This window comes from Lontra canadensis, unplaced genomic scaffold (assembly GCF_010015895.1).
Source record: "Lontra canadensis isolate GAN:19392208 unplaced genomic scaffold, GSC_riverotter_1.0 scaffold32, whole genome shotgun sequence".
Lineage (NCBI taxonomy): Eukaryota > Metazoa > Chordata > Mammalia > Carnivora > Mustelidae > Lontra > Lontra canadensis.
The window spans coordinates 14,019,509-14,043,412 of record NW_022631026.1 but is presented as its reverse complement, the minus strand read 5'-3'; the positions used below and the strand labels follow the sequence as shown (position 1 = coordinate 14,043,412).

Here is a 23,904-nt window from a genome sequence, read left to right as displayed (position 1 = left end):
GGTATATATGGCAGGGATGAGACCAGCGTTTCCATCTTCCCGGTGAGGAGCCCAAGCCTTCTGTGGCTGTGCGGCAGAGTGAGGGCCAGAAAGCTGGTGGGCACAGCTTTCAGTCTTCCAGTTCGGGTCCCTGACACCAAGCCTATTAAGGTTTCTAGCGTGTCACTGACCCAACTCACCTTCGTTGAGCAACTACTGTGCTGTGCATCCTGGCCTGGGGTGAGAGAGGGAGGGTCCCCGAGGGGGATGGTGAAACACACGCAAGTCCCTCAGGCAGGGAGACCCATGCGTGCTAGTCTGGCTATGGGGCTCAGAGGCAGCAGGGACTGCCTAGACTGGGGCTCAGGGTAGGCTTCAAAGGAGAGGTATCCCTTAACCTAGGCCCTGAGGATGGTCAGGCCCGAGGTGGAGATTAGGGGAGGGGTTACTACCTAGCAGGGTTTAAGGCATGTGCAGTACCACAGGGCAATCGTGACGCTACACGACGGGAGCACATTACCACGTTCAGACAGAAGCAGAGGAGTTCGAGGATACGCGGTCAGCAGGCTCTCACGTGAGTCCCATCAGTGCCCCTCCTTAACCTTCCCTGCTCTGTCTCTCGCTTGGGGTGCCCTAGGCCCCAGACATGGCACATTTGCCGCACCAGGGAAGGTGGCCCCGAGCGAGCGTGACAGGAACTGCTCCTCGCAGGCTGCTGGCAGGAGCCGCTCCCTCTTCAGCCCCTTAGGAGGAGTTCACGCGCCAGCGCCAGCTCCGGGGCCTCGGCGAGGCTGTGGGGGGCGGACCCCAGCTCCGCAGCAGCTCACGCAGGCCTTTCATCCGGCTGCTCCCACATGTGAAAGGACGCTGAACAGAGATGGTCGGAAGGCCTGGCTTGGGGTGGGGGAAGGGGGCCTTGAAATTCAAAGCCAAGGCCCTCGTAGGCTCTGCACCACGGCAGCTCATCAGTCCTCCCTCTTCTCAGCAGCGTGGGAGCCTGTGCGCTCCTGCTCTCCAGCCTGGCAGTGGCATCTGTTAGCAATGAGTAAAGATGGGGTGGCAGAGGCGGGCCTGGAAGTGGGGGCCTGAGGAAGGCCTACCGAAACCATGTGTGTGTGCTCACACACAGAAAACCACAGGCCTCCTGGAAGCAGGCACCTCGCGAGGACCCCCTCCGTCTTGACTTGGTCATCAGGAGCAGGTGATTGAAGGACGGAAGACTTAACTTCTCCATGGTGGGCCTCAGGGTCCTCATTTCTTCTACAGGAGGGGCTCAGGCAAGCAGAAATATCAGGGCCTTCCTGGGGCTGCTTTCCTGTGTCTAGCAGGGAGAGGCTCGCCAGGCTAACTCTGAGAGCGAGCTAGTTCTCACACAGGGCGGGGAGTGCTGTAGAACTCTCCAGTATCCTTGGCCCATGAGGAAGGAGGCTGGGTCCTCTCCGTTCTCCTGAAAGGTGAGGACACACTTTGGAAAGGCTCCCTCCTGCCCATCAAGTAGCATTCACTGCACCTAAGGCCTCGAGAACCTGATACCTGCTTTCCCATGATTCCCATCAAACTGTAGTAGTTCTTTCAAGGTCATGACCTCCAAGGAAACAAGGAGATAAGAAGAGTGCCAGGGAGGTCTCAAAGCCAGAACTCAGAGTGACTAGAGTATTTCTGGAAGGCTGGACAGGTACAGTGGTCTTCTACAGAGAGAGAAAAGCAGTTCAAATTTTTCTTTTTAGTTTTTCTTTTTAGCAAGTCATCCTCTAGGAAGTTATTTTGAGGAGCTGGAGGCTCCTTAAAAGTCCCTTAAGAACAGGAAATGGGAAAACACAGTGTCTTCCCCCATTCCTTCTTCCTTCCACGGGCCTGAGGGATAAGGGTCCTGGTGTGGCAGGGCTCATGGCTAGTGCTGAGACCTCTACCGGTTCCTACCAAGGAGGACAATCAACAAACCACCTCGCCTCGGACTCCCCATGCTCTCCTGCTCTGGTGACTCAGTGATGAGAGATTCTGGCCGGTATTTCTATTTTAAGATCCTCCATTGGCTTGGAGCAACAGGTAGGTTGGAGATAGGAGGAGAAGGAAGAGGAGTGATGTAAAATTAGAGAAAGGGTTTTGTGGTCCGGAAGTCTTCTATTCCTGAATAAGGGGCTCTACATTCCGGAGGTAGATTATACACAGGGGCTGAAATAGGACACAGGGTAGGTGTCCCTGGTGTAGAGGGAGGCCTATGAGGAGGGGCTGTGTTCACAACGCATTTGTGTCAACCTCCACTATGCATTCTATGCACAGCTAAGAGGTCATCTTTGGTGAGCAAGTCAGGTGTCTCGTACTCCCGTTATAAACTCTGCAAGCTGGGCCATCGCTGACCCACTGTGTGACCCTGGGAATTAGCCTCTGAGTCTCCCAAGTTTTTTGCATATCTGTAAATTGGGAATTCCACTGTCCAGACCCCTCAGCAGCCTTGGGGATTAATGAAAGCCTTGTTCACAAATGTCTTGGAATCCATAAAGGTTTAGATCGATAATTAACAAGAAAGAGAAGGCATAAACATTTCAAATATATATCAACTCCCAAATCTGTAACAGCCAATAAGTCTAAAAACTGAGTGGCCACAATTTCCCTCAGTGACAGGCAGCCCATGCACTTTCAAAAGTAATTCTACAATAAGCATAAATTACCACTTGGGGAAACCTTCCCTGTATGCCATGACTACAGATTTATTAAGTGAAAATGAAACCTTTAAATAAATATGTGGAACAAAAATGTATTTCCCAATCTAATCGGGCCACAGAGGCAAGAGTTTTTAAAGTGCTCTGTAGCCTGTAGAGTAGAAAGCTGAGTACATTTTCTTAGAAGTCACTTGGGCGAGTCGGTCACTGCCACACAATCTCCCTTCCTAACTGTGGAAACATCTAGGTCCTCCCAATCTCAGCCAAGGGCAGCAAGGGCGCACGAAGCCCCAAAGACCTTTCGCAACCCCTCAGGGAAACAGACAGATTCTGAGGCATCTTGATGCCCCGAGAAGATCATGATTTGGCATTCCACCGGATTCTGAACCAGCAGACGTCATCTATTCACCCTCCCAATGCCACGTTCCTGCCATGTTCCTGCCACGGTGTCCTCCCCTGAAGGGCGGAATAGTGCAGTTTGATTAGTCCTGTCGACTAAGTAATCCTTGCAGGAGACCAAGGGGGCCCAAAATATAAGGTGCGACAGATACATCATCACAAGGCTGGCCAGACCACAAATGCTTGGTGGCACTTCCTGTGGTATCAGTACCACTGGTCTCTCCAGCTGTCCTTCTGGTCCTTCCCTGTCCTGGAGCTTCCTGGCTCCGGGTCTGGGCCCTTGAATACATTCAGTCAATCCCAGTCATTGCCAGCCTTTTGACAAAGAAGGATGTGAAGACTCAGGCCTAAGCTAATCACCGTCTGGTGTTCCCTGTTAGCAAGAATTTGTTCCTAAGTGGGCAGGAAACATACTTTGAAGTAATGAGATGTAAGAGGACGTTTTCCAAGGGCTTTTGGTAAAATTTTCCTTGATCAAAAAACCCCCAAAAAACAAAAAACAAAACCACCTCCACCACCAAAAACACACAAAAAGACCCCAGGAAGAGATGTTCTCTTCCTTTGGCAGAAAGGAGGAAGGATTGCTGGTCGTAGGCATCTGTGCTAGCAAAGAGAACCAGCCTCAGGGTAAAACAGATCCTGCGGAAGGGAGAACAGGGATGAAGAAGAAAGAGGTTTTTGAAGACCCCAGAGAGGGACTAGGCTAATTCCTTTTTCCCTTAGGAAGTTCACATTCTAACATGAGTGTCGGGTACAGTAGTTGGGGTATCTCAGATTGTTGATGCTCCCAGCCTGTTCTTGGAGAGGGATGTCAGGGTTGGAAACAGTGTAGGTTGCATTATATTACTGGACACAATTGCTACAGTTAACGTACTTAATATTTACTCAAGCATTTTCCATTAATGTTCTTGAGAGATACTGACTTGTGATTTTATTTGTAATGTCTTTGTAGGTTTTGGGCTTAGGATCATGCTGGCAGTATAAAGTGATTTGGAAAGTATTTGTCTCCATGTATTTTTTCTTTAAAAGTTTGTATAAAATGTGTGTTATTTCTTCCTTAAATGTTTGATAGAATTCACCACTAAAAATATTTGGTATTTTATCATGTAAAGATTTTTGATTTAAAAAACCCAATTTCTTTATAAAGTGTTATTCAGATTATTTTATCTTGTGCCATTTTGGTAAGTTATATATGTTTTTAAAATGCATCCATTTCACCAAAAATGTTTAATTTGGTGGTATAAAGTTGGTCATCATATTATTTTATTATCCATTTCATATCTGTAGGGTCCACAGATATAACATCTTTCACTCACAATATTGTTAAGTTTTACTCTTCTTTATTCTTTTCTCAATATGATCAGTCAAAGTATTTCCCAGTTTTGTTGAATTTTTTTCCTTCAAGTAATTAAACTTGGGGTTTCGTAGTTTGGTATTTTTTCTTCTATGTTAAAGTTAATTGATTTGTTGCTTTTATCCATATTTGTATCTTCCTTTTACCTGGATTTACTTTGCTTCTGTTTCTAAGTTCTTTTTTTTTTTTTTAAGATTTTATTTATTAATTTGACAGACTGAGTGAAAAGCCTGACATGCGGCTCGATCCCAGGACCCTGAGATCATGACTTGAGCTGAGGGCAGAGGCTTAACCCACTGAGCCACCCAGGCGCCCCTGTTTCTAACTTCTTAGAGTAGAACCTTAAGTCATTGATTTTAGATCTTTCTTTAAATCTATCTGTAAACGTTAAAGCTGTATGTTTTCCTCTAAACACTGATTTAGCTGAATGCCAGTTTTAACATGTTGCATTTTGATTATCCTTGAGTTTAAAATATTTTGTTACTTTATTCTCCTTTTTTGACTAACATTATTTAAATATGTGCTGTTTACTTTCCAAGTAGTTGGACTCTTTAAAGATGTTTTATTCATAATGATTTCTAATTTAATTTTATTATGGTCAGAGAACATACTCGGCATGATTTCAAAACTTTTGAATTATGTAGGGTCTTGTTTTGGGACCCAGTATATGATCTATCTTGGTGAACATCTTAGATACATTTGAAATGAACATGTATTCTCCTGTTGTCAGCGGTAATGATCTACAAATAATAATTACATCAATGATATGATTACTTTTATCTAGTTATTATTTTAATAATATGTATAATGTATGGTATTTATATATTTATATATTATATATTATAATTAGAATATAATATAAATTATATACATAAATATAATATATAAGATATATAAATAAATATTTCTACAATATTTAATAGTTATATATTATTTATTTAGCTATTAAACTGTGATTATGAAATTGTGTATTTCTCTTTTTCAAATATATCTCTCCATTTATTTAGATCTTCTTTGGTTTCTTTTTTAAGTATTTTATTTATTTATTTGAGATAGAATGAGAGTGAGTGAGAGAGAGCGAGAGAGAGGGGCAAAGGGAGGGGGAGAAGCAGGCTCTCCAGTGAGCAGGGAGCCTGATGTAGCACTCAATCCCAGGGTCCTCAGGTCATGACCTGAGCAATGGGAGACACTTCACAGACTGAGACATCCAGGTGCCCCTTACTTGGTTTCTTTTAAATAATAATGTGTGGTTTCAGCATACAAATGCTGCACGTATTTTGTTAGATTTATGACTAAGTATTCAATATCTGTAGTGATTATAAATGACATTTTAAATTTAAGTTTCCATGTGTTCATTGCTCATAAGTAGAAGTACAACTGATTTTGAATCATATCCTGGGTCCAAATCCTGAATCCTATCCTGTGATCTTGCCAAACTCACTGATTAGTTGTAGAGTTCTTTCCTATAGATTCCTTGGATTTTCTCCTATTTCTCTTTAATTATGCCAGTTTTTTGCTTTATGTATTTTGAAGTTGTTTTATTAGCCACATAGATGTTTGTAGTGATTGTGAATACCTGAAGAATTGACTCTATCTGGTGTTACTCTTTTTCTCCAGTAATATTCTCTTTTGAAATCCATTTTATTTGATAATAGTACAGACATCTTTATCTTCTTATGCATACTGTATTCCAAGTATATATTTTTCCATTCCTCCACTTTCAAACTATCTCTCTTTATATTTTTTATTATTTATTTATCTTCTTCTTCTTATTTTTTGAGAAAGAGAGAGAGAGAAGTTGGAGTGGGGCAGAGGGAGAGGGAGAGAGTGGCGAGTGGACTCCACACCCAGTGTGGAGCCTGACATGGGCTTGATCTCACCACTTGGTGATCTTGACCTGAGCTGGAATTAAGAGTCAGATGCTTAACTAACTGACACGCCCAGGTATCCCTCAAGCTATCTTGCTGTATATTTGATGTGAGTCTTACATTTTGCTTTCATGTGTAAAATTTTCATCAGTTTTTTTTTAAATCCATTCTAACAGTTTTCTGCCTTCTGCTTAGAGTGTTTTATTCATCAACATTTTAACATTATTATCAAAGTTTGGTGTAAATCTACCATTGTATTATTAACCTTCTCCTTATTTCAATGTTTTTTGTTTGTTTTTTCTTTTTTAATTCTGTTACTTCATCCTGCCTTTTTTTTTTTTGAATGATTTGATTATGGGTTTTTAAAAATTTCATCTTAGTCTATCCATTGCCTTTTTAGCCTTATCTTTTGCCTATTTATTAGTGGCTTATTAAGGGCTCTAGGATTTAAAATAAACACCATTAACTTTTCATAGTCTAATTAGACTATTTTTGATATATTTTATATGTATTACATCTGCATATATTATAAATGACACATTACAATGCTATAATTTTTTAAATTAGCATGTTATTTGCCCCAGGAGTACAGGTCTATGAATCATCAGGCTTACACATTTTCACAGCACTCACCATAGCACATATCCTCCCCAATGTCCATCACCCAGCCACCCTATCCCTACCACCCCTATCCCCCAGCAATCCTCAGTTTATTTAGTGAGGTTAAAAGTCTCTTATGGTTTGCCTCCCTCCCAATCCCATCTTGATTCATTTTTTCCTTCCCTACCCCTGACAGCCTCCCGCTCTGCCTCTCAAATTCCTCATATCAGCGAGATCATATGATAATTATCTTTCTCTTATTGACTTGTTTTGCTCAGCATGATACCCTCTAGTTCCATCCATGTTGTTGCAAATGTCAAGATTTCATTTATTTTGATGGCTGCATAGTATTCCATTGTATATATATACCACATCTTCTTTATCCATTCATCTGTTGATGGACACCTAGGTTCTTTCCATAGTTTGGCTATTGTGGATATTGCTGCTATAAACATTTGGGTGCACATGCCCTTTTGGATCACTACATTTGTATCTTTAGGGTAAATACCCAGTAGTGCAATTGCTGGGTTGTAGCATAGCTCTATTTTTAACTTTTTGAGGAATCTCCATACTGTTTTCCAGAGTGGCTGCACCAGCTTGCATTCCCACCAACATGTAAGAGGGTTTCCCTTTCTCTGCATCCTCACCAACATCCGTCATTTCCTGACTTGTTAATTTTAGCCATTCTGACTGGTGTGAGGTGGTATCTCATTGTGGTTTTGATTTGTATTTCCCTGATGCCGAGTGACGGGAAACACTTTTTCATGTGCCTGTTGGCCTTGGATGTCTTTGTTGGCCTGGATGTCTTTGCAGAAATGTTTGTTCATGTCTTCTGCCCATTTCTTGATTGGATTATTTATTCTTTGGGTGTTGAGTTTGATAAGTTCTTTGTAGATTCTTGGATACTAGCCCTTTATCTGATATGTCGTTTGCAAATATCTTATCCCATTCTGTCAGTTGTCTTTGGTTTTGTTGACTGTTTCCTTTGCTGTGCAAAATTTATTGATCTTGACGAAGTCCCAATAGTTCATTTTTGCTCTTGCTTCCCTTGCCTTTGGTGATGTTTCTAGGAAGAAGTTGCTGTGGCTGAGGTCAAAGTGGTTGCTGCCTGTGTTCTCCTTAAGGATTTGGATGGATTCCTTTCTCACACTGAGGTCTTTCATCCATTTTGAGTGCATTTTTGTGTGTGGTGTAAGGAGATGGTCCAGTTTCATTCTTCTGCATGTGGCTGTCCAATTTTCCCAACACCAGTTGTTGAAGAGACTGTCTTTTTTCCATTGGGCATTCTTTCCTACTTGGTTGAAGATTAGTTGACCATAGAGTTGAGAGTCTATTTCTGGGCTCTCTATTCTGTTCCATTCATCTATGTGTCTGTTTTTGTGCCAGAACCATACTGTCTTGATGATTATAGCTTTGTAATAGAGCTCAGGTCTAGAATTGTGATGCCACCAACTTTGGTTTTCTTTTTCAACATTCCTCTGGCTATTTGGGGTCTTTTCTGGTTCCATATAAATTTTAGGATTATTTGTTCCATTTCTTTGAAAAAAAATGTTGGTATTTTGATAGTGATTGTGTTAAATGTGTAGATTACTTTAAGTAGCATAGACATTTTCACAATATTTGTTCTTCCAATCCATGAGCATGGAATGTTTTTCCTTGTGTATTCCTCAATTTTTTTCATGAGTACTTTATGTATGAGTACCGATTCTTTGCCTCTTTGGTTAGGTTTATTCCTAGGTATCCTATGGTTTTAGGTGCAATTGTAAATGGGATTGATTCCTTAATTTCTCTTTCTTCTGTCTTGCTGTTGGTGTATAGAAATGCAATTGATTTCTGTGCATTGATTTTTATATCCTGACACTTTACTGAATTCCTGTATGAATTCTGGCAGTTTTGGAGTGGAGTCTTTTGGGTTTTCCACATAAAGTATCATATCATCTGCAAAGAGTGAGAGTTTGACGACTTCTTTGCCAATTTGGATGCCTCTAATTTCTTTTTGTTCTCTTATTGATGAGGCTAGGACTTCTGGTACTATGTTGAATAGCAGTGGTGATAGTGGACATCCCTGCCATGTTCCTGATCTTAGGGGAAAAGCTCCCAGTTTTCCACCGTTGAGACTGATATTTGCTGTGTGTTTTTTGTAGGTGGCTTTTATGATATTGAGATATGTACCCTCTAGCGGCGCCTAGGTGGCTCAGTGGGTTAAAGCCTCTGCCTTTGGCTCAGGTCATGATCTCAGGGTCCTGGGATGGAGCCCCACTTTGGGCTCTCTGCTCAGCAGGGAGCCTGCTTCCTCCTCTCTCTCTGCCTGCCTCTCTGCCTACTTGTGATCTCTCTCTCTGTCAAATAAATAAATAAAAATTTTAAAAAAGAGAGAGATATGTACCCTCTATCCCTACACTTTGAAGAATTTTGATCAGGAAAGGATGCTGTACTTTGTCAGATGCTTTTTCAGCATCTATTGAGAGTATCATATGGTAATTGTTCTTTCTTTTAGTAATGTATTGTATCACAGTACTTGATTTGTGGATGTTGAGCCAACCTTGCAGCCCAGGAAAAAAATCCCACTTGGTTGTGGTGAATAATACTTTTAATGTACTGCTGGATGCTATTGGCTAGTATTTTGGTGAGAATTTTTGCATCTGTGTTCATCAAGGATATTGGTCTGTAATTCTACAGTGTTATAATTTTATTTTAACCTGTTCTGCATTTCTTAAATAATTAAAAGAAAAACTATCTTTTTATAAAAGCCAAGATATTCACCATTTCCAATGGTAGTCATTTCATCTTGAATATCTGAGTTTCTACCTACTTTCATTTCCCTTCTATCTAACATACTTCCTCTATATTCTCTTGGGTTTATTTTATTTTGTTTTCCTGAAACTGCCTTTATTTACCTTTCATTCTTAAAGGATATCTTCCCTGAGTATAGAATTATTAGTTGGCAGTTTCCCACCCACCTCCAGAACCATAAAATGCTGTTCCTTTGTCTTCTGGTCTCAATATGTTTGAATGAAGTCCCTAAATTCCCCTATATCAAATGTGACTTTTTGTCTTTATATTCTTTTGAAATTACCTCATTAGTTTTCAGCAATTTTACTATGATTTACTTAGGTATGGTTTTCTTAATATTTACTGTGCTTCAATTTTTCTGTATTTCATTATTATATAAATTTATGTCCTTCACCAAATTTGTAAAAAATGAGTTCATTGTTTCCTCAAATATTTTCTTCTGCTCCATATTCTCTTTCCTCATCTTCTGAGACTCCAATTACTCATATATTAGGCCTTTTAACATTATTCCACATGTCCTAGAAACTGTCCTTCCCTAACTTTTATTTTAGTTGTTCTTTAAATTGGATAATTCTATTAATCCATCTTCAGTTTCATTGACTCTCCTTTTTCATCTCCATTCCACTTTTATTAGATAGGGTTCTCTACAGAAACAGAACCAATAGAGAGAGAGAGAGAGAGAGAGTGTGTTTGTGTGTGTGTGTGTGTGTGTGTGTGTGTGTGTGTGTGTGTGTGGTTCGTGTGTATATGTAGATGGGTAAATAGATAGATAGATAGATAGATAATTAATTAATTAATTAATTAATTTTAAGGAATTGGTCTCAGCCTTTTAGGTTGGCAAGTACAAGATCTCCTAAGTGGCTGAATGGGCTGGCAGGCCTAGACACCCAGGTAAGAGCCAATGTCACAGTTCAAGATTGAAGATCATCAAGCAAGACTGTCAAGCAAGCCATCCTTCTTGTTGGGGGGAGTTCCATGTTTGTTTTATTAAGACCTTCAGTTAATTGGATGAGTCCTGTTCACATTATGGAGGGTAATCAGCTTTACACAAGGTCACTGATTTATATGTTACTTTCATCCTAAAGACACCCTCACAGAAACATCTAGAATAATGTTTTGACCAAATATCTGGGCACTGTAATCCAGCCATGTTAACACATAATAGTAACTATCACACTACTGTTGTGTCTGGCTAGTGAAATTTTTATTTTAGATATTGTAATTGTTAAACATAGAAATTTCTATTTTATTCTTTATATAGTTACTATTTCTTTGATGATATTTTCTATCTTTTCATTCATTGTAAGCATTTTAAAGTATCTTATGAGACATTATTCTAGTCATGGGTTTAGAATCCCTGTGGGGTTATTACACCACCCTTGTCATCTCAGGGCTCATTTTCATTGATGGTTTTCTATCTTGAAGTTGAACCACATTTTCTTGATTGCTCATGTCACATAATTTTGGATCACATCCTGAGTATTGTGAATGTTATGTTGTGAAGATTATGGGTTTTTAAATATTCTTCCAAAGAGTCTTGATTTTTTGTTTTGTTAGAGAAGGGACTTGGTTTGAAGGAAACTGCAAACTCTTATCATTTGGCAGACATGTTTAAATCTCAGTTCCTTCCCTTTTTAGCTCACACACACACACACACACACACACACGTACAAGAATTAGGGATTGGCCAGAGACTTATTCAGAACATAAACACCAACTTTGTAACTACTTCTCTTTGGTCCTCTTCTTTTTGGAAATCCCCCTTCAGCTCTCAATTTTCTTCTTGCTCACATTTTTTCCTCTAGTTCCTCTAGTTTCAGGCCAGAAAGACTTGAAACATTCACTAGGGTTTACCCTCTGGCTAAAAGTTATGATAACAGGGAATGCACACAGTGTCATTCCTTTTTGCAAATGCTAGTCTGCCTCCAGAATATTGCTACTTTTGTTCTGCTCCAGTAATTGTAGGTGGTGGTTGTTTTAGTTGCTGTTGTGTGTGTTGCCCAGAATTTATAGGTTTAGTACCATGAGGGACCAGTCTAGTAGAAGCTACTAAATTATACTGGCAGCAAACATCTTATTTTTGAAACAATATTTTTGTTGTATATATGTTGACTGAAGAATTTTTTAAAACATTTCAGCACTTTTAAGATATTTTCACTTTGTCATCTGACTTCCATGTTTCTGTCTTGTTATTACTCTTATTACTACCCCACTATTTGTATTGCCCTGTGGATATTTCTAATATTTCTCCTTTATCTTTAATTTTATAAATTTGAATATGACATTCCTAGGTGATTTTTTTGTTATTTTTTATTTTACTTGGAATTAGCTGTACTCATTGTATCTGTGGATTAATTTCTTTTCTTTTTTTTTTTTTTTAAGATTTTATTTATTTACTTGACAGAGAGAGAGACCACAAGTAGGCAGAGAGGCAGGCAGAGAGAGAAGAAGGGAAGCAGGCTCCCTGCTGAGCAGAGAGCCCGATACGATGCTCGATCCCAGGACCCTGGGATCATGACCTGAGCTGAAGGCAGAGGCCTTAACCCACTAAGCCACCCAGGTACCCCTGGATTAATTTCTTTTACCCATTTGAAAAATTCTCAGCCAATATAACCTCAAACATTTACTTTCCTTATTTCCTTTTTCTTTTTTCCTGGGACTCCAGTTTCAAGGATATCAGATTATTTGATATTTGTCCTCTAGATTTTGGATGTTCTGCTCAACTTTTTAAAAAAATTATTTCTTTTTCTCTTCCTTCTTCTCTTCCTCTTCTTCCTTCTTCATATAGTATCAGGTGACCTGTCTCCAAATTCACTGATCCTTTCTTTGCTTTATGTAGTCTGGATTACTCCTTTTTCATGTAGTAATTTTTATGGAATCATACAATAAATATATAGTCTCCTTTCACTTAGCATAACAGATTTGAAGTTAACTACATTATTGTACATATCAGTTTGTCCATTCATTTTTATTGCAGAATAGTATTCAATCACATAGTATACCACAAGTTTGTTTATTCATACCAGATGATGAACATTTGAGATGTTGCCAGTTCTTGGCAGTTTTGAATAAAGTCTCTGTAAACATTCACACAGAGTTTTTATGTAAACATAAGTTGTAATTTCTCTTGAGTAAATATCTAGGAATGGGATGGCTGAGTCATATGGTATGTATGATAGTCAGATTTGTAAGAAACTAAAATTGTTTCCAAAGTGGTTGCATGACTTTACATTCCCACTAGTAAAGAATTAGAGTTCTGGTTACTATAAAATCTTAGCAGTACTTGGTATTGTCAGGAAAAAAAAAAAAAAAAATATATATATATATATATATATATAACCATTGTTGTTGTGTAGGTTTTTCAGAGCTTTTATTTGCTCTAATGGCGTATGAATGATGAGCAACTTTTTATATGTTTATTTTTCACCATTTCTTTGGTAAATGAAAATAACTATCCTAGGGCCATAAAATGAATTGAGAAATGTTCTCTCAAATAAAACTGGGGGCATCACATTACCTGATTTCAAGCTTTACTACAAAGCCGTGATCACCAAGACAGCATGGTACTGGCATAAAAACAGACACATAGACCAGTGGAACAGAGTAGAGAGCCCAGATATGGACCCTCAACTCTATGGTCAAATAATCTTCGACAAAACAGGAAAAAATATACAGTGGAAAAAAGACATTCTCTTCAATAAATGGTGCTGGGAAAACTGGACAGCTATATGTAGAAGAATGAAACTTGACCATTCTCTTACACCGTACACAAAGATAAACTCAAAATGGATAAAAGACCTCAGCGTGAGACAGGAATCCATCAGAATCCTAGAGGAGAATATAGGCAGTAACCTCTTCGATATCAGCCACAGCAACTTCTTTCAAGATATATCTCCAAAGGCAAAGGAAACAAAAGTGAAAATGAACTTTTGGGACTTCATCAAGATCAAAAGCTTCTGCACAGCAAAGGAAACAGTCAACAAAACAAAGAGGCAACCCACAGAATGGGAGAAGATATTTGCAAATGACAGTACAGACAAAAGGTTGATATCCATGATCTATAAAGAACTCCTGAAACTCAACACACAAAAAACAGACAATCATATCAAAAAATGGGCAGAAGATATGAACAGACAATTCTCCAATGAAGACATACAAATGGCTATCAGACACATGAAAAAATGTTCAACATCACTAGCCATCAGGGAGATTCAAATTAAAACCTCATTTTTGATTTTTTAAAAAAGATTTATTTTTTGAGAGAGAGAGACAGAGACAGAGAGCATGAACTGGGGGGAGGAATAGGGAAGAGGGAAAAGTGGACTCCCTAATGAGCAGGGAACCTCACCTGGAGCTCCAACCCAGAAACCTGAGATCATGACCTGAGTTGAGTTGCTTAGCTGATAGCCATGCAGGCACCACGCATTTTAGATTTTCTTAAACAGTTTGTGTAACACAGGCATTTCACCCTTAAACATTTGATAGAATTCACCATTGAAACCAACTGGGTCTGGGGTATTTGCATGTGTGTGTGTTGGTGTGTGTGTGTGTGGGGGGGTGGTTGTGGGAAAGGTTTCTTAACTACAACTTAATTTATTTAATAAATATAGGAATATTTAGGTTAGCTACTTTTTCTTTGTTGAGTTTAATAGTAGATATTTCTCAAGGAATTTGCCTATTTTATATAATGTATAGAGTTTATATACGTATATAGTTGATATAGTATTATCCTTTTAATCTATAAGCTCTCTAGCCATGTCTCTTTTATTATTGAAATTAGCAATCTTTTTTTCTTGTTAAATCTGGCTAGAGATTTTTGAATTTTACTGATTATTTCAATAAACCAGATTTTTATGTCATTGATAGTTTTCATTGCTTTGCTTTTCTGATATCAAAATTTCATCAGTTTTTGCTGTGTGTGTGTATGTAATTTAATAACTGTCTTTTGTAATAGTTGTCATACTTGAGTTTGAGTGTATTTTTTTCTTTTTAAATCCTTGCTGAAGTAGTGCCTCAAAAATTCTTATAGTGAAGGCCTATAACTGTTAAACTATTTTGTATTTTGTGTAAATGTGCATGTCTTTCTGTTCCCAATCCAAAATATACTTTTGTATATAAAATTCCAGATTTGGCTATATTCTTGCACATTTTGAATACTTTAACCTACCATTTTCTGCCTCCTGTCCTACTGTTGAAATGTGGTAGTCTCTCTTTTTTCTCCGGTTGCTTTTATCATTTTTCTCTTCATTCTTAATCTTTATGATACCTGCATGTGACCATTTTTTATTTTTTAGTTATTGAGGTAAACTGTTAGTCGACAAACTCATGTGTTCTTCCAGTTCTATAAAATTTTGTCTTTCTATTTTCTTACTCTTCTATTCTCTTTATTTAAGATACACATTTGACAATTTTAAAACTCTGTAGCTTTTGTATCTCTTAACTGATATCCTAAATTCCTTTGCACTATTTTCCAATTCCTCTCTTGCTGTATCAAGTCTGGATAGTTTTATGTCTTTCTCATCTAAGTGACTCTATTTTCCACCTCCTGTTCTCTTTCAATTTCTGCCCACTTCTGTTTCATATTTTCCTGTTTGTTTCCATAGAAATTGTTCCTTTATATCTTTGATATTCCTACACAACTTTATTTTTTAATTTTTCTTAAGCTGTTCTTTAAAATTAATTTCATATAAAGAGAACAGCTTTTCAACCTGCTAGTATTTGGCTGTCTTTCTTACCATAAGATAAATTTGTGCTTTTAACATTTTCATCGTAGATTAACTTGAAATCTTACTCTGCCCTCTAGATGTATCCTTCTTATCCTATAAAGTTTGAAGTTTCCATGCCGCCTCATAGCTCTACTGAGACCACACATGAGCTCCGTGTCTGAGGCACCTTCACATTCCATTCCTATGGCACATTTGTGGACATGACAAATGCTGTCACTCAGCCAGCAGATAGCTTGGTTCCATTTCTAGCATTTGTGTTCTCCTATACCCCTTGTCCTATGAACCTGAGCTCCAGGCAGAATCAATCACAGCTGCTTTTGGCCTCATGTCCTGGTGAGAGCTGCTTATGGCACTTACTCCAGGTGCAGACCCGAGCTTTAATCTCTCAGTTCATGTGGAGCACCTTTAATCTGTTTTGCCCCATGGATTACTGGCCACCACTGCTTTGGTTTGGATCACAACCCAGAAGTCCTGTGGCTTCAGCTCTCCTCACTGCTTTGCATTTAAGTTCTATTTCAGTCTATGGTGATGTTAAGTTTTTGAGCCTAACTCTCTCTTTTCGGATTTCTCTTTTTATACTTAGTTTATCACTGCTATGTCTTTAAAGCTGACAGAGGGTACTAGACATACACTTAATGTCATCTCTATCAGAAGTCTTCTTGTCTTTTTATAAGTAGAGATCTGAGACTCAGAAGAGGGAGCTGTCTGGTCTAAGGCCCTAGAATGGGCTTGTCCCAGAGTATGAGCGGGTCCTCTGGTCTCCCACCTCCAAGCCCCAGGACCTTTTCACTGTCAGCAGGCACTCAGAAACTGTGCTGAAGAGCAAGTCTCAGTGCTGAGCTGCTTCCTGCTGTCTTGCGGGAAAGGCTAGGAGGCGGCTGCTGGGGAGAATCCCCTGACATCTCCTGAGAAGGTGGAGAAGGTGTTTACCAGATTTCATCACCCCCAAATTCTTGTCTGACTAAAAACCTTTTCTTTCAGCAAGCTATCACAGTCTGAGGGAAGCACACCACGGTGTATGATGCCACACACAACCAATGACCTTCACATTCAGCACAACGACTGAAAGCCCTAGAAATGGTGTTTTCCCTTTGGAGGCAATGTGGCTTCCTTATAAAGAAGAGATATAAAGGGAAGCTATTGATTTTCAATTCAAAATGGGTAAACATTTAATTGTGTTCTGCACAAACATAATACAATTATCAGTTGAAAAGTGTCACTCAGCTGAACAAAAAAGGCCTTCCGTGTGGTATGTGGTATGTGTAGGACAAAAAAAAGTAAAACCTGGTTGCTGAGAACAGTCGCCTGATTGGACACCCCTTCCTCATAATATTCCGGAGCTGTGTGATTACGGGCTGTCTGATGAAACTATTTTACAACTCAAAAGTCTGTAAAGAGAAAGCTATCAAGCAAATTCCCTACTGAAATCAAGATTTTAAAATTCAAACTAGAAGGTAGGTATTTTTTCCTCCTTTTCATTACTTTAAAAGTTAGCTAGAATATACTTCCGGTCTCTCTGGCCTAGCAAATGCACTTGAGGTTGAAAATGATTCAAGGTTCTCCTCCCATTCCGGTGGGGCTGCTGCGATGCCCTGAGACCTCTTACTTCTGCAGCTCCATGCTTGTTCCATGTCCAGGAGGCTCCTTTCTCCCTCATTTCTATAATTCAGAGTTCCAGACAGAACCCGACACACTCAGCAAGCTACTTTTCCTTGCAAAACATGTACTGGGAGACGATTCAAGTTCCATGCACCTCTCACCACCCAGTAGTGGTATGAGTGGGCATTCTGCCAACCGAATGCCGGAAGGAAGGTTGCTGCAGATAAAGGGCAGCCACAAATCTCAGAAGATTGTCATTCCTGAGCCCAGCTCCAGGAAGGGGTTATTTCCCTTGCTATGTCCTAAGATTACCGTGTGCAGCAATGGACCGATGTGAGCTGGCCAAGAAGGGAGTGTTTAAAGGATCACGGCAGTGTTTGTCTAATGCTTTGAAGATAAAGGTGAAGACAATTGGGCACATTCCTATTCTTGCAAATGATCTAATAATTACTGTAATAATTATCCTCATCCAACCATAGAGCAACAATAGATATATTCGAGAACATTGAATTTCATGAAGTATTGTGCGTCCCTCAGCAGCAGTCGGCCTCATTGTGAGTAACAGTGCTGATCAAATAACAGAGAGCCGCAAAGCCGCTCTCCTCACTCACCCGGGCTCACATTGAGCTCCCTCTCTCACACCTTGCAATCAAATAACATACAATAGCAAATACACTCCAGGAGGCTGGAGGGAGGCCAGGGAGGCAAAAGGGCCCCACTCCCAGGTCCTCTGGCTCTGCCTGTCAAACGGTAAGTGAGTATCTCCAATGAACCAGCTAATATCTTTGTGTTCAACTGACAGGCTGTTTTGACATTATTAGACACAGCCAAACAAAGGATGAAAACCAATTGGTAGCCACGTTTCACAGTTCCTGGTTGTAGGCACAAAGCAATCAAACACACCTGCCAGAAAGCCTGAAATGTGGGCTTTCAGCCCGGCGTTGTTCAAGATCCCCACCAACCCTCCCCTCCTTTATGAAGTTTTTCCAGCTAAAGTAACCGTGGGACAAGTCCCAGCCCTGTCCGAATTGCAGGGTGAGACTCCTGTTTTGCCCCAGTCCTCATAAACAGGTGCTTAACCTGTTTAACCCCAGATGGCAACAGGCCACCACAGTCAGGAAAGTACAGGGAATGATGGGGGGATTCTTAGGTATAGAACATGCTAGAACTTAGAGACCAGGCCTGCAGGTGGGAAGAAAGGATCAAATATCAGGAGGTTTAATCCTCTGTGGGTTCTGTGTTCAACTTAATTTCCACATCCCAGAGCTTGAAAGCCTTGACACTTAACAGGTTAAAGAGTTTTAGGGCAGACAAGGTGGCACTACCTTACATGATGGGAAGTAAATTTGGAAAGGTTGATGGTGTAACAATGGATCCAAAAGAGTTTTGAATCAGTTCAGAGATAATAAGTCTATCATGTATTAGAAAAGAAGCTATTACATTCAGGTATCTACCCTTAATCCAGGTCTCTACCAGTGGACCTCTTGATATCCTAATTAGAGAAAGAATCCAAGCTGGAAGGATGGTGGTCTTGGTGGCATGTGTCTTTTCTCTGATGTGGCAGGAAAATTCAGGTTTGACCTGTATCACCTCTGCCTGAGACACAGGATCCTGCCTTCCTTTCTGCCTCCAACCTTTCTGGGACACTCTTACTGGAACATAAGTATGGGTCTTGCTTCAAGCACGTCTCCATCTACTGTAGGTCATCATTAAACAGTCAAACAAATGATCAGTGAACTTTAAAAGTTCAACTAACAGGGCCTTAAAGATACAAGGAAAAAGGAAAACAGTGATAATTTTCCCAAAGCACTGGAGATTTAGACCTGGAGTAAAATCTCATCTGTGTCACCTAGAGCAAGTCACATAGGACTTCCTTAGGAGTTAAAAAAAATACAATAATAGCATTTCTCTTAGCTTATAGAGTTAACATGAAGGTAGAATGAGGTGATCTTTTGATTTACAAGTTTTGCTTTTGGTGTACTGTTTGAAAATGTCTTTCTATGCATGGATGATGAAGATGGTCTTCTACTTTGTTAGCAGTTTAAAGTTTTTGCTTTTTTTATATTTGGGTTTCTTTTTTGGTGCAATTTAAACAATGTCATTTTTGTCCCTTTATGGATAGCCTAATACTAATACCTTTCATAAAAGAGACTGTCTTTCCCTAGTGACTTATAGTGTGATTTTTGCTCTAATGCAAATCACCGTTAATGTGCAAGTTTGCTTCTGGGCTCTCTCTTTTGTTCACTTGTTACTTTTCTTTTACGCAATTATATCACTTTTATTATTTCTCTAGCTCTAAGGTTTGTCTTGATTTCTGGTAGGAGAAATTCTTCCCCCTCCTTCTCTTGACCTGCCTCCTTTTCCTCCTTTCTCCTCCAAAGGTGTTTGACTCTTCTTAGATATTCCTATTCCCCTCTGTATTTTAGAAGTTATTTGAAAGATTCCATCTCATAAAAATCTTGTTGGAATTTTGATATGAACCCCTTTGATATGCAGGTTAATTTGGGGGAGAATTGGTATTTTTACAAGATTGCATTTTCCAAAAGTGAACATTGTATTTTCATACATTTTATCCTGATTGGCTTAAGGTCCTTCAGGGGAATTTAAAATTTTTTCTTTGTAAATATTTCACACATTTTCTTTGCCATACTGATTTCCAGGATCTTTAATAATCATATTTTGATTGGTTCCTGTCAGCAGATGGAAAAAATATTAATTTATATTTGCTGATCTTGTGTTCAACACACTTGCTTGTATAAATCAATATCTCAACTAGAAACAGATGAAACACTCAGAGAGGTTGATTTGAGAAGAGTTTAGTGAAGGGCCCGTTTATAGAGGTGTGGGCTGGGCATCACCACGGACAATCACCATGGATTAAATACAGCAGCCTGGGGCTAGTAATAGTAAGTCTCAATTCTCAGCCCTCTACCTGAAGGCCAGAGGAGGGAAGAATGCCTGGAACAGGACATAGGGAGGTCCCCAGAGGGAGTCTGCCTGACGAGTTAGGACATCGGTGGAGGGGATCCACTGGCCAGCAGCAACTATACAGAGTTGGGGAAACAGTAGCCTGGCTTTACTTTCCTCTGATAGATCTCCTGCCTTGCCTCTGCTCTCCCTCTCACCACTGGCCAGATCTGTCTGAAGCTCGTAGAAGTTAGTGCCACGGAGCACAGAGAGAGTGGGGAAGGTGTGGATGGGTGTGAAAGTACAAGTGGAAGATGACCCACATGTTGCCGACTTCAGTTAGTTTTAATAGTTTGTCTGTCAGACCTCTTGTATTTTCCAGATAGAGATCCGTGACGTCATCAGATATTTTTCTCTATTGATGCTGAAACACTTTTTCTTGTCTATTTCACTGTCTAGGTCCTCCAGTGTAATGTGAGCTAAAGATTACGACAGTGAGTTGGTTTGTCTTGTTCCTGATTTGAATGAGATCACTTCTAAAATTTTACCAGTAAGTAGGCTGCATGCTTTAGTATGGATTTTTTTCTTTACTTTTTTTTTTTTTTAAGTAAGTTAAGCTGGCTACTTTCTGATCCTAGGTAAGGGTTTCCTGTTTAAAAAGATCATGAGCAGATTGTTACATTTTAACATACATTTTCATACCCCTATTAAACATATTTCTCACTGTGTGAATGTGGTAAATTACATTATTATGTTTGTATGTGTGTGTGTGTATGTGAAAAAAATACCCTTGCATGTCTAGAATAAATTCTACTGTTTATGATGTATTTAAAAAATATGTACTGCTATTTTTGATATGTTAATATTTTGTTTAGGAGAGTCACATCTATATTCATAAGTGAGATTGCCTATAACTTTTTTAATGATCCTGTTTTCAAATTAAGTTTATACTAGCCAAATGAAATAAGATACATATGTTTTCTTTTCTTTATTCTTGTCAATTTTGAGTAAAATAAGAATTAGCTGTTTTTTGAAGGTTTGATAAAACTTCTTGATATGGCATCCTGGTTTGTATGTTTTTGACTGTTTATGCCATTTGTTTAATAGTTACACATCAATTTGGGATTTGATGTATTTTGAGTATTTTGAGTCAAATAACATTTTACTGTATTTTCAAATTATTGATGTAATATTATGCTGAATGTACTTTTATGATGTCATTTAAGTTTCATGTTTGGTTATGGCATAATTTACATTTGTCATATTGTTTGTATATATCTGCTTGTTTTCTTTTACTCGTTTTCCCTGATTAACCTTACCAGAAGTTCTCTCATTCATTCCTTCTGTCCTTCTTTATACCTTTCCTGCTTTCTGCTATTTCAGTTATCTTTCAGTTATCAATCATCTCAATAATTTTCTTATTTTATGTTTTCTTCTTACCTCTACTTTTGACTTTTCAACACCATCTCTGGATTTACTCCTTTCCTTTTAAGCTAAAGGTTATATAATTAGTTTTTTTTTTTAGATTTTATTTATTTATTTGACAGACAGAGATCAGAAGTAGACAGAGAGGCAGGCAGAGAGAGCAGGGGGGAAGAAGGCTCCCCGCTGAGCAGAGAGCCCTATGCGGGGCTCGATTCTAGGACCCTGGGATCATGACCTGAGCTGAAGGCAGAGGGTTTAGCCCACTGAGCCACCCAGGTGCCCCTATAATTAGTTTTGATATTTATTTTTTTCTATTACATAAATGAGAGACTATGGACTCTGAGAAACAAACTGAGGGTTTTGAAGGGGAGAGGGGTAGGGGGTCGGGTGACCCTGTTGGTGGGTATTAAGGAGGGCATGGATTGCATGGAGCACTGGGTGTGATGCATAAACAATGAATCTTGGAACACTGAAAAAATAAAGTTTAAATAAAAAATACACTAAAAAGATAAATATGTAAGACTTCACATTTTCCTCTGAGAACTTTTGAGATGCCAGATGCCCCATAGAAATAGTTATATGACCATGACTAGAACAGCTCTCATGGAAGCTATTTGTAGGTATATATTGCTTTCTTTGTAATTCAGTTCTAAATATTTAAATTTCTATTATGATATTTTTCAGCAATATTGTGTTCTCAAACTGCCAGGGTATTTTCTTTTCTCTTTTTCCTCCTTCTTTGCTTTTATTGGCTAGATTATTTTCTTTTTTCTATTTCTTCCTCTAGCGGTTTGAAAATCATACATTTTATTGCTGTTCTTTTGGTGCTACTTTAAAATTCCTTACCATTCATACTTCAGTTAACAGAGTCCAAGGTTAATCAATATCCTTACCTTCCTTCTGAACCTCTTTCTTGTGGACATTTCAAAATTTAATCTGCTTTGCATTTAAACTCTCCCAAATACATTATTTTTATTGGTGGTATTTTTAACAGTTAATGCTAATTTAGATTTACCAACATGTTTTGTCTTTCTTTCTGCTCCACTGATTTTATACCAACTATTTTCAATATGTCATATCTTCAGTACATTGGTACATCAAGGTTACAAGTTTCATTTCAGGAAGAGTGTGTACCCTTCACAGTTCTCCTTGATATTCTTTTTCTTTTTTTTTTTTTTTAAGATTTTATTTATTTATTTGAGAGAGAGAGATCACAAGTAGGCAGAGAGGCAGGCAGAGAGAGAGGGGGAAGCAGGCTCCCCCCTGAGCAGAGAGCCCGATGCAGGGCTTGATCCCAGGACCCTGAGATCATGACCTGAGCTGAAGGCAGACACTTAACCCGCTGAGCCACCCAGGCACCCCTCCTTGATATTCTTTTAAAAACCACTTCTTTTCCACAGAAAGCATCATGGTAAGTTAGCTTACAAGACAATGTGGATTTGTCTTACATCTGCTCGATCAATGTCAAACCTCAAAAATCCCAACGAACTAGGAAAAAAGTCTGTCAGAAATACATTCCATATAGGAAGGAGATGTCATTTTGTGACCACTCAAACCCCTATTCCTCCTTTTTCGCAAGGTGTGGCATCAGATGTCTGCTAACAGAAGTCTCTGGGTTTAACGGAATGAAGAAGAATGATGTGTAAGCTGTATGTGCTTTGAGTAAATACGGTACTTCTGGATCATTCGAAGCCCTTTTTCCTGTTGACTCTGGCTGCCGACAGGATGGTCCTTCAGTTTTCAGGATCAGATCTGATGTGTGGATAAGCTGGTGATATACTTGAGGATTTTGGTAGTCTTCACATATAAACCGAATACCTCAGCCTCTGTGTGTGTGCAGGCTGTGTGTGTGTGTGTGTGTGTGTTAGAAATCTGTTTTTTCCTCATATATTAGGCCATTTTTTAACTAAGCTGTGCTTACAGAAACATTGTTCCCCTAGCCTGAGGAAAAGAGAAACATTTTGAGGTTTGATTTTTACAGCAATGGGTTTTCTGACACCCCAGTAGCTGAATAATTTGGAAGTTATTGTGGTCTTATATCTCAATACATCTCCAAATCTAAATGTAGATGTTAATGGATAGGACTGTGTGTTTAACGCTTGCAATGGAGACAGGAGCTAACACAAAAAGCATTTTGTTTATTGTAGGCAAAATATCTGGCTTCAGCTTTTCATTCAAATTGTCATTTGTTTCTAATTGTCAGGGTTATGTAATAAATACTCTGTCTGCTCTTTAAAAAGAATGAACCATTGATAGTGCATTTAATATAGATTACATGATAAACTTTCAGCTCTTTTAGTAACTCTGACTCATCTTTGCTCCTGCTTTCTTCTTCCCTTTGTGTCTGGTGTATGTCTGGTGTTAGAGTAATATGCATCCTTTCTTTCTTTCTTTTTTTTAAAAGATTTTATTTATTTATTTATTTGGGAGAGAGACAGAGAGAGAAAGCATGAATGGTGAGAAGGGTAGAGGGAGAAGCAGACTCCCTGTGGAGCAGGGAGCCCGATATGGGGCTTGATCCCAGAACCCTGACAGCATGATCTGAGCTAAAGGCAGACGCTTAACGAACTGAGCCACTCAGGCACCCCTGCGAA

The 23,904-nt window shown here is 39.1% G+C and overlaps 1 long non-coding RNA gene and 1 pseudogene across 1 annotated transcript; one reads left to right on the top strand and one right to left on the bottom strand.

Moving 5' to 3' along the window:
* LOC116873287 lies at positions 1-22,948 on the top strand. The gene is made up of 4 exons (XR_004383770.1): positions 1-42; positions 10,466-10,544; positions 20,345-20,435; positions 22,890-22,948. It is a non-coding gene; the product is annotated as an uncharacterized LOC116873287 (long non-coding RNA).
* Positions 716-1,480, bottom strand: LOC116873286 (annotated as a pseudogene).
* Positions 22,949-23,904: the final 956 nt, after the last annotated feature.